The sequence below is a fragment of the Gorilla gorilla genome, chromosome 17 (assembly GCF_029281585.2).
Source record: "Gorilla gorilla gorilla isolate KB3781 chromosome 17, NHGRI_mGorGor1-v2.1_pri, whole genome shotgun sequence".
Lineage (NCBI taxonomy): Eukaryota > Metazoa > Chordata > Mammalia > Primates > Hominidae > Gorilla > Gorilla gorilla.
The window spans coordinates 48,755,659-48,769,960 of record NC_073241.2 but is presented as its reverse complement, the minus strand read 5'-3'; the positions used below and the strand labels follow the sequence as shown (position 1 = coordinate 48,769,960).

The 14,302-nt window shown below is 37.3% G+C and overlaps 1 long non-coding RNA gene across 3 annotated transcripts in view; it reads left to right on the top strand.

The window, feature by feature from the left end:
- The window catches only part of LOC129528220 (uncharacterized), a 357,987-nt gene that overhangs the window by 47,658 nt on the left and 296,027 nt on the right, over nt 1-14,302 (top strand). For all 3 annotated transcript variants that reach the window (XR_008673449.2, XR_008673447.2, XR_010131311.1), the window contains exon 2: nt 8,938-9,010. This is a non-coding gene — a long non-coding RNA (uncharacterized lncRNA). The remainder of the gene's footprint in view (nt 1-8,937; nt 9,011-14,302) is intronic.

Sequence of the window (14,302 nt, the reverse complement as noted above, 5' to 3'; positions counted from 1 at the left end):
TATTATTTCTAATTGGACTTATTTGAATCTTCTCTCTTTTCTTGGTTAATCTAGCTAGTGGTCTATCAATTTTGATTATCCTTTCAACAAGCCAACTTTTCATTTTGTTGACCTTTTGTATAATTTACTTGGTCTCAATTTTATTTAATCATGCTGGGATCTTTGTCATTTCTTTTCTTCTGCTAGAATTAGCTTCTTATTTTTCTAGTTCCATGAGGTGTGAAATTAGATTATTCATTTGAGATCTTTCTTTATTCATGTATTTTTCTTTTTTTTCCGATATAGGGTCTCACTCTGTCACCCAGGCTGGAGGGCAGTGGTGTGATCATGACTCACTGCAACCTCAACCTCCTGGGCTCAAGCTATTCTCCCACCTCAGCCTTCCAACCAGCTGAGACTACAGGCACATGGCACCATGCCCAACTAATCCTTGGGGATTTATTTGGAGAGATGGGGTTTTGCCATGTTGCCCAGGCTGGTCTCAAACTCCTGGGCTCAAGTGATCTGCTCGCCTCAGTCTCCCAAAGTGCTAGGATTACAGGCATGGACCACTGCAACCAGCCTTTTATATTCTTGATGTATATATTTAGCCCTATACATTTTCCTCTTATGTCCCAAAGGTTTTGGTATGTTGTTCTCTATTTTTATTTGTTTCAAATAATTTTTTTGATTTCTTTATTTTTTTTCGTTAACCCAAAAGTCATTCAGAAGCAAATTGTTTCATTTTCATGTACTTATGTAGTTTTGAGAGTTCCTCTTAGTATTATTAAAATTATTTCCAATCTTATTCCACTCTGTGGTCTGAGAAAATACTAGATATTATTTTGACTTTTTAAAATTTATTGAGACTTGTTTTGTCACCAAAATATGGTCAGTTTCGGAGAATGTTCCATGTGCAGATGAGAACAATATATATTCTTTAGTTGTTGGGTACAATATTCTGTAGATGCCTAATGGGTCCATTTACTCAAGAATCCAATTAATGTCCAGAATGTCTTTGTTAGTTTTCTGCCTCAATAATTTATCTAGTGTTGCCAATGGGATGCTGAAGTCACCCAACTATTATTGTATAGCCATCTATCTCTTTTCTTATATCTGTTAGTTTTTATTTTATAAATCTTCGTGCTCTGGTGTTGGGTGTGAATATATTTACGATCGTTAAATATTCTTGTTGAATTGAGCTGTATCGTTATACAATGGTCTTTGTCTTTTTTTCTTTTACAGTTCTTGTTTTAAAGTCTACTTTACCTGAAACGAGAATGGAGGCCCTTTCTCTTTTTGTTTTCCATTTGTATGATATACCTTTCTCTAATTTGAGCTTGCAGATATCATTACTCATTAGCTGAGTTTTTTGAAGGCAGCAGATGGTTGGGTCTTGCTTTTTTTCAGAATTTTCATTTTGGTTAGGATACATTGCTACAGAACAAGTGTGTTCTTGGAGGTGTCAAAACATTTTCTTTTTTTTTTTCCGGAGTCTTGCTCTGTCGCCAGGCTGCAGTGCAGTGGTGCGCTCTCGGCTCACTGCTACCTCCGCCTCCCAGGCTCAAGTAGTTCTCCTGCCTCTGTCTCCCGAGTAGCTGGGACTACAGGCTCCCGCCACCACGCCCAGCTATTTTTTTTATTTTTAGTAGAGATAGGTTTCACCATGTTGGCCAGGATGGTCTCCATCTCTTGACCTCGTGATCTGCCCACCTCAGCCTCCCAAACTGCTGGGATTACAGGCGTGAGCCTCCGCGCCTGGCCTCTTTCTTTCTTTTCTGTACTGCTGGAGTCCTTGTACGGAGTCCTTGTACTGATTCCTTCTCACCTGAGGGAGCCATCACTTTTTATTTCTTAATCCGCTATCATTTGGAAGGGACTTTTTCATTTTTTATTCTTTCTTCCCCTGAAGGTATGACTATGGTCTATTTTTTGTATTATCATTTGGCTTTTTTTCTGGGTGCTTATTGGGGTCAAGGCTCTGTATGTGTTCCTTAGTTGCGGATGGATTTTGTGTGGTGGTTTTCTCAAATACTGCTTGTTGTAGCAATATATTGGATGTATAAGCCAACACACTAATTCCTCTGGGGCGAAGAGTGCAGAGGTCTCAGGAACCTTATCTTGTGTGCACTGGCACTATGCCCTTCTGACCGTAGATCTTTTATTTGGTGCTGCAGTTTAGTCTCCCTTCCAGTAGGTGGCACTTAAGATTAAAAGCCAGCTCACCCTCAGGAAGCCTGATAATGAGTGGAGACACCTGGCCTCATGTGGTAGGTGGGAGGAGATCATGTGAGGGTGTGCTGAGGTCTCGGGGTAGGGGGTGGGTAGTGTACCAGTTTCTTCTCCTGGGAAAGCAGTAACATGATCCACTTCCCTATTACACCCCGTCACAGGGCTCATGACTTTCAGTTCATTTAGACATTATCCTTTGGCTCCTGGCTGTGGCTGGGGACACTGGAAATGCCCCTCTGGAGGCTACCACCAAAATGGGCTCAGGACAGAACTTCTTTTCCCAGCTCAGAGCAGACAGCTCTATGGCTTGTCTTCCCTCCATTGCTGGGACACTACCACTCTGTGTAAGTAGGGAGGGATGGGCTTCACCCTTCATGGGAGGTACAAGCTCACTTTCAACAGGGGTGTAGCCACCACCAAAAGCTCTGGAAAGCCTTTATCCAAGTGCATATATGTCGGCCTCCACTGGGGAGAGCTTCTGCTGTGTTGGCAACAGTAGATGAGGGGAGAGAGGGATGACCCCATCTCCACATCCATTCCCAGCTGCTGGTGCCACCCATTCAGCAATCGGTTCTGCACCTGCATTACTTTTGTCCCAAGATGTCGTTTGCAGGGCTGTGTTCCCCCGACCTGGGGTGAGGGAGCCTGCACCAAGGGCTTGACCTCTGGGAATCCCACAGCTCCCTGGGGACTTGCTGGTTCCCTGTGGTTGCCAAAGTCAAAACTGGTTGTAGGCTATGTTTGCAGGGGATCTAGTGATGTGACTCAAGGGCTGAGGTTCCTTGAAGGATAGTGGCCCACAATAGGTCCACAACCAGAATAATGTCCACTGTCTAGGTTTGGGCCTGAGGGAAGTGGGACATCTCTGCACAAATTGGCCACCCAGCTCTCTGTCTCCACAGACAGAGATTGTCTCCCAAATCTCCACTGACAGCATTGCCCAGGGTCGCAAGGGCAAAGGGGCTGCCCAACACTTTAGAGATGAGCAGATTGTTGCAGAAGTGAGGGGAGCAGATAAGCACCCCCACATACCCTTTTTGCAGGGTTCTGAGTTCCTAGGGAATCAATCTCTGCCAGACTCTTGCTGTGTTCCTTTTCTGCACTTCAGCTTCTTCCTGTGCATCTGCTGACAGGTCCTGGCTCTCTTTCCTCAGCTTTCCATTAGGATCATGACCATTCATGTGTAACTTTGATGTTCTTTTGAGGAGAATTGGCATCCAACGTTCCTAGTTAGTCATCTTAAGAAAAACTTTAATATTTTTCAAAATAGTTTGTGATGCTTATCTTCAGTCATTTCTTCTCTAACATCACGTGCTTGAATTTAATTTTTGATTTGGATTTTTCTCTTTGTGCTTGAATTCACATGTGAGAGGCCATGTTGTGGATAGTGAGGGAGGTACTATCAATCTACGGCCCTCAAGTAATGTAGGTCTCGCATGAAAGCCCCAAATATTGTTAGCCACATTTTATTTCCAGGGTCACCATGTACACACCTGGGGTTGCACTTTTTGTGTGGAAGCCTTTCATTAACCTTGTCATTCTCCTGAAAATATAGTAACTTTCACTTTAGCAATGGCCACATGAGATCTTCATGTATTTAAGGAAACAACAGCTGTAGGTCATGTAGCTTCAGATGAGTGCATAGATCTCCACAAATGAGGTAATACCTTATTATGTGGGGGCGTTTTCTGAAGTGATAATGAACTGATTATTCCTGCACATCCTTTGATCTGTTTAACTTACAATGGGAGTCATTCGATTAGAAAAGATGGTGCTTCAGACTGAATGTTTGTTTCCCCCTAAAAATTTATATATTGAAATCCAATTTCCAATGTGATGTTACTCAGAAGTGGGTCTTTTGGGAATTGATTAAGTCATAAAGGTGAGCCCTCATACAAAGGTATTAAGTACAAGGGCAATAACAAGGGTATTTTAGTGCGCTTTATAAAGGAGACCTCAGAGAGCTCTCTCACCCATTCAGCCATGTGAGGGCACAGTGCAAAGATGACCATCTATGAACCAGAAAGTAGACCTTCACCAGTCACTGAATATGCTGGCACCTTCATCTTGGACTTCCCAGCATCCAGAACTGTGAGAAATAAATTTCTGTTGTTTATAAGCCATGCTGTTTATGGTATTTTATGATAGTAGCCTGAGTGGACTAAGAAAGATGGTATGAAATTTGCCTCTGAATTTAACTGAAGCGATCGGTGACAGCACCTTGACCCTGGTAGGCATTCAGATCAGCCTCAACACATTAGCAAGTGCTGTTATTGATGATTGAATTGCCCCAAACTTCCTCTTTGAGGATGAATGCAGACTTTGTACAATTGGTAACGCATCCTGCTATAAATGGATCAATGCCATTGGCCCAGTGGAAGGTTCTTTAGAGAAATTTAAGGAGAAAGCCACCCTTATTGTTTTTCGAATTTCTTTAGCTGTCTAGAACTGGGTCCCTGCAGGGCCTGACTGGAGTCAGTACTATAGGTTGGCCACATTCTGCTGTCTGGAATTCTGTTTATAGAAGCTTTAATTAAATGATGCATGAAACAACTTGAATGAATATAATCCCAACCTTTGTCAGTCAGATTACTCAGAGTGGCCAATAGTGTAGCATACACATGGGAAGATTTTCTAGAATCTAAGCCTGTAGGAATGAAGAGTGGAATTGTTGGAAAACAATTCTCAGTGAGTCTCTCACATCTCTGCAAATTTAGGCATTAATAACCAACTTGTTCCAGGCTATCTTCACTAAAATGTTAATGTAATCAGGCAGAATTGGAAAGATAGAGATGCCTCATATTCCAGGGAATAGAGCTATAGATGCCTACATCTTTCTCCCCAGAGTAGATTTGTTTATGTTCCAGAATAGTAATGATAGGGATGTCTCCTTCCTCTCCACATTCCATATTTACTTACATTACGTGGAAATAAAGATAATGTCACTCAGGAAACAGTGATAAGAATGGGCATAAGAGATTAGGGATGCCCAACCTCAGGGTTCCTCTCCTGTTATTCATCTCACTGCAGGGACAACACTTAGCTCTCATCACATCACCTTGTGGAATCCGGGCTTGGCAAAATGGCATGGGATGTCACTCTGTCTACTGTTAGTGCTGTGAGTAATACATTTCCATTTGTCTGAACCAAAAGCCTTGGGTTTCTGCTGTTATCTATCAGACTGTGACAGGCGAGCCTACTACCTTTCCAGTAGGGCAAAATCTTACACTTTCACTGTTCCTTTCTTGAAAATACATTTATGATTTTTGTGTCTTTCTGATAAATTGACATTTTTCCTTATGAAATATGCTTATTTGTCTCTGTTAATACTCTTTGTTTTGGAGTTTATTTTATCTGATTTTAATATAGACAATCCCTGCAAATAACTTTGTTATTTGCATGGTATATGATTTTTCATCCATTAACTTTCAAGCTGTCTGTTTCTTTATGTTTAAAGTGATCTCATAGATAGATTTAGGTCTACCATTTTATTTTTTTGTTTTTTCCTCTTTGCTTTTTGTTTCTCTCAATCTTTTTTTTTTTTTTTTTTTTTTAGCATCTATTGGATAACTTGAAATTTTAGAAGACTTACTTTTTGTCTATTGGATTTTAAACTATATTCCTGGGCATTAATTTTAGTGGTTTTACTAGGGATATAAAATATATCTCACACCTTTGTATACTCTGCTTATATTTATATTGAATCTCATCTCATATAATGAGGAAACCTTGCAAAATATTAATCCATTTACTGCCCCATACATTGTACTGTTCTTGTCATGTGTATGATATTTATACATATTTCAAGCCCTACAAAGCAAGTTTAAAACCATTTACTTTAAAAATCTATATATTTTTAAGAAATTTATTATTTTCCATGCATTTTATAAGAAATTTTCCTTTAACTAGAAGAACTTATAATAGTATTCCCTTTTATCCAGATCTGCTGGTCACAAATTTTCTTAACATTCCTTTATTTAAGATGATTTTACTTTTGTTTTATTTTTAAATAATGTTTTCACTGTGAATAGAACTTGGAGTTTACTCTTTGTTGTTTTATTCTTTCTGTGCTTTAAGGGTACTTTCCTGCTGTTATATCTGGCCTCTGTAGTTTCTGATTGGAAGTTACTGCTCATTTGAATTATTGTTTCCACACATACATGTTTTTCTTTGGCTGCTTTCAAAAAGTCTCTTTGTTTTCCAGCAGTTTACTACTGTGGGCCTATGCATAATTTTTTAAAATATTTATTTCCCTTTTAATTCACTGAGTTTCTTGAATCTGAAAAATTTACATATTTGCTCAAACTTGGGGAAAAATTTTGGTCTCTCTATTTTAAAAAAACTTTTTTCTACACGATGCTTTCTGTTGTATGTTTCCAGGACTTAAATTTCACATACATTAGAAAACTGAATATTGTCACACAGGTTGCCCGATCTCTGTTCATTTCTTTAAAAAAACTTTTGCTCTGTGTTCTTCAGATTGAATAATTTCTCCTATGCTATCTTCAAGTTCATGGCATCTTTCTTCTGTCCTATATTCTACTCTTAAGCTCATCTATCAAAGTGTGGTTTTATCATATGTGCAGATATGTTTGTTTGAAAAAAACTGCTTTGTATTGTTCCTCCTTTTTTCAAAAATGTATCAATAGGAAGGGGAGCAAGAAGGCGGGCATTAAAAGCCAGGCTGAGAAACAAAATGAGCCCCAAAGGGATGAAAATGACACTATGGGGCAGAGGAATGACGTGGAGCAGTCGAAGCAATGGAACCTGAGTACTTCAGGGGAACAAAATGAACTGCTTTCTTTTGTAATGTGGTTTCTAGGGTTGAGGTACAAGGCTGGGCAGTCAGCAGAAAGTAAATCTCTGGAGGTTCTTGGACCAAAAGGATTTTTCTGCCAGCTCCTGGATGACATGTGTTTTGCTAGAGCGAGGGTAGCATTTCTGAGACAGGGGTTTGTAATAGACCCTGATTAATAAGCGTCCTTTTTGGGTTTGTAGACGGAAGAAGACACAACTGCAGCTGATGAAATTTCCCACTAGATGGAAATCTATAAATGCCCTACTTATAAGAAGTAGCACATCCTTGTGTTTAACATATGAAATTACTGTGGTTAGGTGACATAGTTTGGATATTTATACCCTTCAAATCTCACGTTAAAATTTCCTCCCAAATATTGTAGGCCTAAAGAGGAGTGTTTAGGTCATGGGGGCAGATCTCTCAAGAATGTCTTGATGCCATCCTTATGGTAATGAGTGAGTTCTCACGCTATTAGTTCCCATGGGAGCTGATTGTTAAAAAGAACCTGGCATGTCTTTCTCTCTTTCTCCCTCTCTCGCTCTGTGATGCCCCCTCCCTTTCACCTTCCACCAAAGTTGGAATTCTCCTGAGGCCCTTATCAGAAGCAGATATTGGCATCATGCTTCTGGTTCAGTCTGTAGGACTGTGGGCCAAATCTTTACCCTTTTTTTTTTTTTATAAATTACTCAGCCTCAGATATTACTTTATAGCAGCATAAACAGTTTAAGACAACAGAATATTAGCTAATATTATGATAAGGTAACTGATTCAATGAAACATGACCCAGAAATGATCATTTTCTATAATAGAGCTAACTTGTAATCTGTATGTATATCTTATATATTGATTTATGTCAATTATACATATTTACTGTGATGGGGGAGTCATATAATGTAGAAATTCCTAGGAGTGTTAGGAAAGGAGCTCTCATCCATTTGGCAAAATACCATTAGACTGATTACTTGTAGGCAATTCACAGAAAATACTCTTAGGAAGAGGCAGTGCATAGAAAACTATTATTTAAAACATTATTACATGTCTATTCATCTCTTCCATTTTTATTGTGTGAGTAGTAGAGAAAATAAAAAAGGCTTGACTTTCTCAATAGAATTGAACCCTATCTGCAGCACTGTTTTTAAAAACTGAATAAGTTATTTCTGTATCACTGCTTTCCTAATTATAAAAATAAGGATAATAATATTTCTCACATGATTGTTTTGATGGCTAAGCACCATACCTGACCTATAGGAGCCAATTTTTTGGTCACAATTTTTCGGTCACAAATTTAGCAGACAGCATGATGTCATGAGTGTACTTGAACTTGATCCAATAGCATTAATTAGGGGAGAATATGGCCAGTTTTCACAGCTTCAGTATATAATGTCTATCTCCTTTGCTCAGCTTGTTAGATTGTAGTTGGGTTTTGCTTTTCTCTCACAAGTATTTTATACTTAGTTTGATGAAACTGCTGTTATATCAAGTTAATCCTCTGTATGGGGTTTTCATTCTCCTCACGAAGAAACTCTGTCAAATTTCTAATCTTTCCTCAGCAGGAGTGAATAAACTGGTGCTTATTCAGGTCCAAGGCTCTCTCTGAGAATCGTTTTCCCTCACATTTCAACCCCTTTCAGACCTAGAAGATGATAATGCTGAGCAAAGAGAATTAATAAATTACTTAATTTGTTAGAGCAAAAATCCATGCATATGGCTCCTAAAAAATAAAAGATTTCCCCCTCCACATGTTAAGAGTCTAAGAAATATTCTTCCTTTAAATGTGTTTTAGTAAATAAAAGTATATATTTTATTTTTTGGAAAGTAGTTTAATGCTGACCAGGTTTTCCCCAAAAAACATGGTTTATAAGGTGAACTTGTTAATTTATGTTTCACTATTATTAACTTAATCTCTTTTGAATTGATTTTATGTTCAGGAGGAGAAGAAGTATTAAGTGCTTGCTTGGACCTTTTTACTGTGCTTATTATTCTGTCTTCTCCTCATGGCAGGTAAGTCAAAATATTTCTTACTTTCTTTAGACCAGAATAGTGAATTCAATTCTTTGACTCCTTTCCAGCTAACATGAGTCTAAAATTTTGCTGGTTTAGTCATATTTATAAGCTTAAATCTCTCCTGTCTGGAGTTTCATGGGAAATCTAAAAAAAATGTGAGCAATATTTTCCCAGGATGAAGAACATACAATTAGATTCAATAGATACATTTATCGTTAATGAAATTGACCTGCCTAACCCTTAATCATATTTCTGATATTAGCTTGGACAGTATTTCTCCTGGAATTTTTCTTCTTAAGGCTAATTTTGGTGCTCTTTCTATAAGTCCCTGAGATCTCTGGACTTCCCCTTGCAGAATGCTTTTCCCATTGCATTGCAATGATTTATTGATACCGTCATCACTAGAGGGTTGACTATGAGAATAGAAATTGTATCTGTCTTTTTCACAATGCTGTTAACATCAGCCACTGTACCAAGCATATAGCAGATGTTCAATAAATATTTGTTGAATCAATCTGTAAATCTATTTACAATGCAAGAGATTATGTTTTTCAAGCAAAAACCCAAAGAAATTCTAGAGACATTGGTTCTGAGTTCATGGTTTTCCTGCATTTCTTTCTGTAATTCTCAGTTGAGCCACCCAGTGTCCTTTCCGATTATGTGTGTCAAAAATTACCATTTTTGCTTGAGCTCTTCTGAACTGGATTTCTATCTTTTATAACCATAATAAGCATGCCTAATAATTTGGGTATTGGTCAAACAAATCTGTTAAGAGTGGAGCATTAATGTCGTCGGAGGAAGTGGATTTCTATATTTATTGGTGATCTATTTGTGCCCATTACTCTTCTGTGTCCTGTTCGAACACATGGGGTTTTCTGGGACAGAAGGCTGACTGCAAGGAGCTTGCAGGCGAGTAGAGAAGATAGTGTGTTTATATCAGTCCTACCACAAAAAGTGCTGGTGTACAACGTCAAGTTGCTTAGACAGAAAAAAGAAGCTATTGGGGGAAGGGGTTGGATATAAGCTCTGCTTTGAGGAAATTTTTACTATATATAGTATACTAAATGTGAATATTTACAGAAACAGTGGTGATCTGGAGCCACCTCAAACTGGCTTTCAATAACTCATTGTTATTTTTTAGGAATTTGAGACCCAGTCACTAAATATAGTCATTATTAAAAATTACTCTTAAAGAGTTAGAGATAAATAAAATAATTTCTTGTAATTTATCACTAATTATTTGACTACATTTCACTACTCTATATGTTCTTGAAATTATTTACATTTACTGTACCCATGTGGTGGGAATTCTGCATAATGGTGTGGCAACTGCCCATCTCTTCCCAACTTCACATTTAATATGTCACAGCAGTAGCTTGAACTTGACTATGATGAAATGGTTTATTTTTATTTACTTATTCTTCAAGATGGGCTCTTGCTCTGTTGCCCAGGCTGGAGTGCAGTGGCACAATCATGGCTCACTGCAGCCTCAACCTCCCAGACTCAAGCGATCCTCCCACCTGAGCCTCTTGAGTAGAGGGACTACAGGTGTGTGCCACCATGCCCACCTAATTTTTGTACTTTTGGTAGAAACAGGATTTTGGCACATTGCCCAGACTGGTCTTGAACTCCTGGGCTCCAGCGATCTGCTGCCTCAGCCTCCCAAAATGCTGAGATTCCAGGCGTGAGCCACCACCCCTGGCCTGGTGAGAAAATTTAAACTTTGAAAATGCAAGCACTACAGAAGAGTGCTTGATTTTTTAATTTATGCTCTTTTTGTTGTCTATATTTTATTATTTATTTTGTTATTACATGATATTTGATGGTATTGTCTAAACAATAAAGTGATAAAGAAGTGCTAATAAAGCAGGTTAAAGTTAAAATGTCTGCTGTGTCTATAGCTGTTGTACTGAGATAGCACAAAAATTGAGGAAATACTTTTTCAATATTTGGAGTTATGACATGTGTCTTTGTTGTTTCACTTTCATCTTATTCATGAAAACAAACTTCTCAATTGTATTCATGGTAGAACAGCATTAATTCACCATGTGCAGCCACAGGTTAGCCATGGGTATAAGAGTTCAACGATCAATGAAAGAACTTACATTGAAGTATTGATTTATAAATGTCAAGTGCATTGTGGAAGAATAAAAAATAAGATTTAAAAAGTCAATGAAAACATTGGGTAAAATCAAGTGGTTATATAGAATTTGCTATAAATAAAATTGCACATTTTATTATTATTTGTAAGTTGTGTGCTACCCAGAATTTATCAATCAAACTTACAATAAACTTGTGAGTGTGTGAGTGTGTATATAACCATTGTTAACCACTTACCAGCACACCACTGGGTAGAAGGGCACAAGAGGTTTTCAAAAAAAAAAGTAGGTAATATTGATTTTTTTTTCTGCCTCCAGTAATGTCTCACTGGTTTCCTGTTGGTTAGGGCATTTACAAGATGAGTTATTATGCACTATATATATATCTATGTGTGTGTGTGTGTGTTTGCGTGCGCGCGTATGAGTGTATATATGTATATGTTGTACGTATGTGTGCCATTGAATTATAATTAACAAAGAGCAAAACACACCAATTACAAGTGCACACTGTCTATAACTTTTTACAATTCTATACAATAATAAACATTTGTGTGATCGTCCCTCATATGAGGTACAGAGCATTCTAGCTCTCTAGAAAGTTTATCACTGTCCCGTCTTTGTGGTCAACAGCGTTAGCTATTTTCACACCTATCACCTTAGATTAGTTTGGCCTATTCTTTAAATACATATAAATAGAGAATGAAACTATGTAATGTTATTTTTCACTTATTTTGCTCAATATTATGTTTTTTATATTTGTTCATATTGTAGCTTATGTCAGTAGTTCATTTTTCATGACTGCTGTGTAGCATTCCATTGTATAAACATGCCCCAATTTGTTTAGACTTTCTTTTATCAATGAGCATTTTTGTTGTTTTCACTTTGGAACTATTAAGAAGAAAGCATACTAGGCAAAGTTTGAGAATGTACATTTATTCCTTGATTCTTTTTTCTCTTAAATGCTTTATTCAACTGCAGCTGTGGAATTGGGAATTGTAGCATTTTCTGGAAAGACAAATGCCAATTTCCTTTCCTTCCAATAAGATATATTGTCCCAGATGTCAAACTCTGTGGGTCAGTGTGTGTAGATAACTCCTATGCCTACAAAATCCCCCTCTATTCATATGTCAGTGCTTGTATTCTGAGGATCTAGATAGGCTCTGTCTTACTTTTGAAGCCTTAAGGACCAGCAAGTGGAACAGGACTATCTAAGAGCGAGAACAAAGCAAGAACTTCACTGATGGGTTCCTACTGAGTTATTATTCTGGAATTTAATTTTTAAAGATGACCTTCAAATGCCATTGTTTCCTGATTTTATTTTGTTAAATTTATCAAAGTGCATTTAGAAAGAAAAATTCCAGTCTCGCATGAAATTATGTTTTAAAATATGTGAATGATATTTTTATAAGAAAAAAAATTTTTCAGGACGTTATTGCAGAATACTGAACACCGAATCCGTTTTTCTTAAGTTTATTTAGCTAAATCTATGTAACCCTCTTTTTATTATTTACTAACCTCTGCACATTTCTTTTACCTTGTGCTATAAGTAAAGCACTCAACAGTTTTTCTATTTACTGTCTAGATGTTAGGAAACAATTGAAGAGGCAGGCCAGGGTTTTCTTCAGCCAAATTCTAGTGAGAAATACAGAGAAGAATCATAAGAACCAAGTTGCTCTCAATATCTGACAAATTTTTGATACGAGAGCCACAACAACACTTCTTTGGCTAAGCATGAAGGCCAGTCATGATCAGAATTTATTTAAAATGTAATTTTTATGGGACAGCTAATGTGCTATTCACTATAACTTCCCAGGAACTAGAAGGAAATAGGACCAAAAATAGAGGTTTATATTAATGTGTTCTATTTAAAATAAAAACAGTGGTCATATGAGAACACACACATGCACACATACATACTAATGAGAATATGGGTCATGGTAATAGTTATGGCCAATGCACTGTGCTAAACCATGTTTCCTTGAAATGTCAATACTGTTAATATTTTCTTTATACTTAGCCCCCATCCCCCCAGAACATAAGTGTAGAAAAGTGGGGTGTTGAAGGGAAGATGTGTTTGAGGGAATTGGGAAGTATTACATTTGGGACGTGTAACAGTTTTATAGAAAACATCCCTCTTTCCCTCTTTCTTTCTTTCTCTTTCTTCTCCAGAGACTTTGTTTATCTCTTAATATTCTGCTGGCTAAATTGTATTGACTTTCTACATTATCAATTTATATGACTTCTTTCTCTGACACTACCACCTCTTCCTAAGAAAATTTACGTTAATATCAGTGGCAACACAATACTGACTTACAATCATCTAGGCTTAGTTTGTTTGAATGATTTTTATTAATTCTCTCTCTTACAACCCCTATAGTGATCCAATAAGGTCCCCAATGTAGGCAATACTTTATACTTATCTTCATTCACTCTTTATACTTGTTCCAGAAAATCTACTTTAAAATGTTTTTTTTGCTTGGACTTAAGAATCTATTTCATTTGAAAGAATGAGTTAAAGCAACATATTGAACCATCATACTCACTTATTCAACAAATATTTGAGTGCTTTACACAGGCAAGCACTCTAGGCATTGGTAAGTAAACGTGAAAAAAGACAAAACTTTCTTTTCGTGAAGCTTCTATTCTAATTGGGAACTATACAAACAAATTAAGTTGGAGGCAAGAAGTAGCTAAATGCTGTGGAGGAGAATAAAATAGGGAAGGAAGATTTGAAGAATGAGTTTATGAGTCATGAGAATGTCAGGAGTTGTATTATGGGCCAGTCACATTGAAGGAAATGTATTACCAGCATTCAAAAAGAGAAGGCTTCGGTTCAGGGAATAAGTCTAGAATGGAGATACAAATTTAAGATCTGACAGTGTACAGTTCATAAAAGTATGACACGAGATCACCAAGAAAATGTGAACAGAGAGAGAAGAATTCTTACACTGAAATTTCTCATTCTTTAGCCTGAAGATTTATGACAACAGTAATCTGGAGAAATAAGTGGCCATATATAGCTTATAGAATGACACTTTATAGAGTGTTCTTTATTTCTGAAAGTTGTTTTCCAGTTGAACCTAAAAATTAAGATGATTAGACACCTGAAGAAATTATAAAACATGCATATTCCTAATAGTAGGATACTATCTCCACGTCTCCCCAGGAGTCAGTAACTCACAGGGAAATT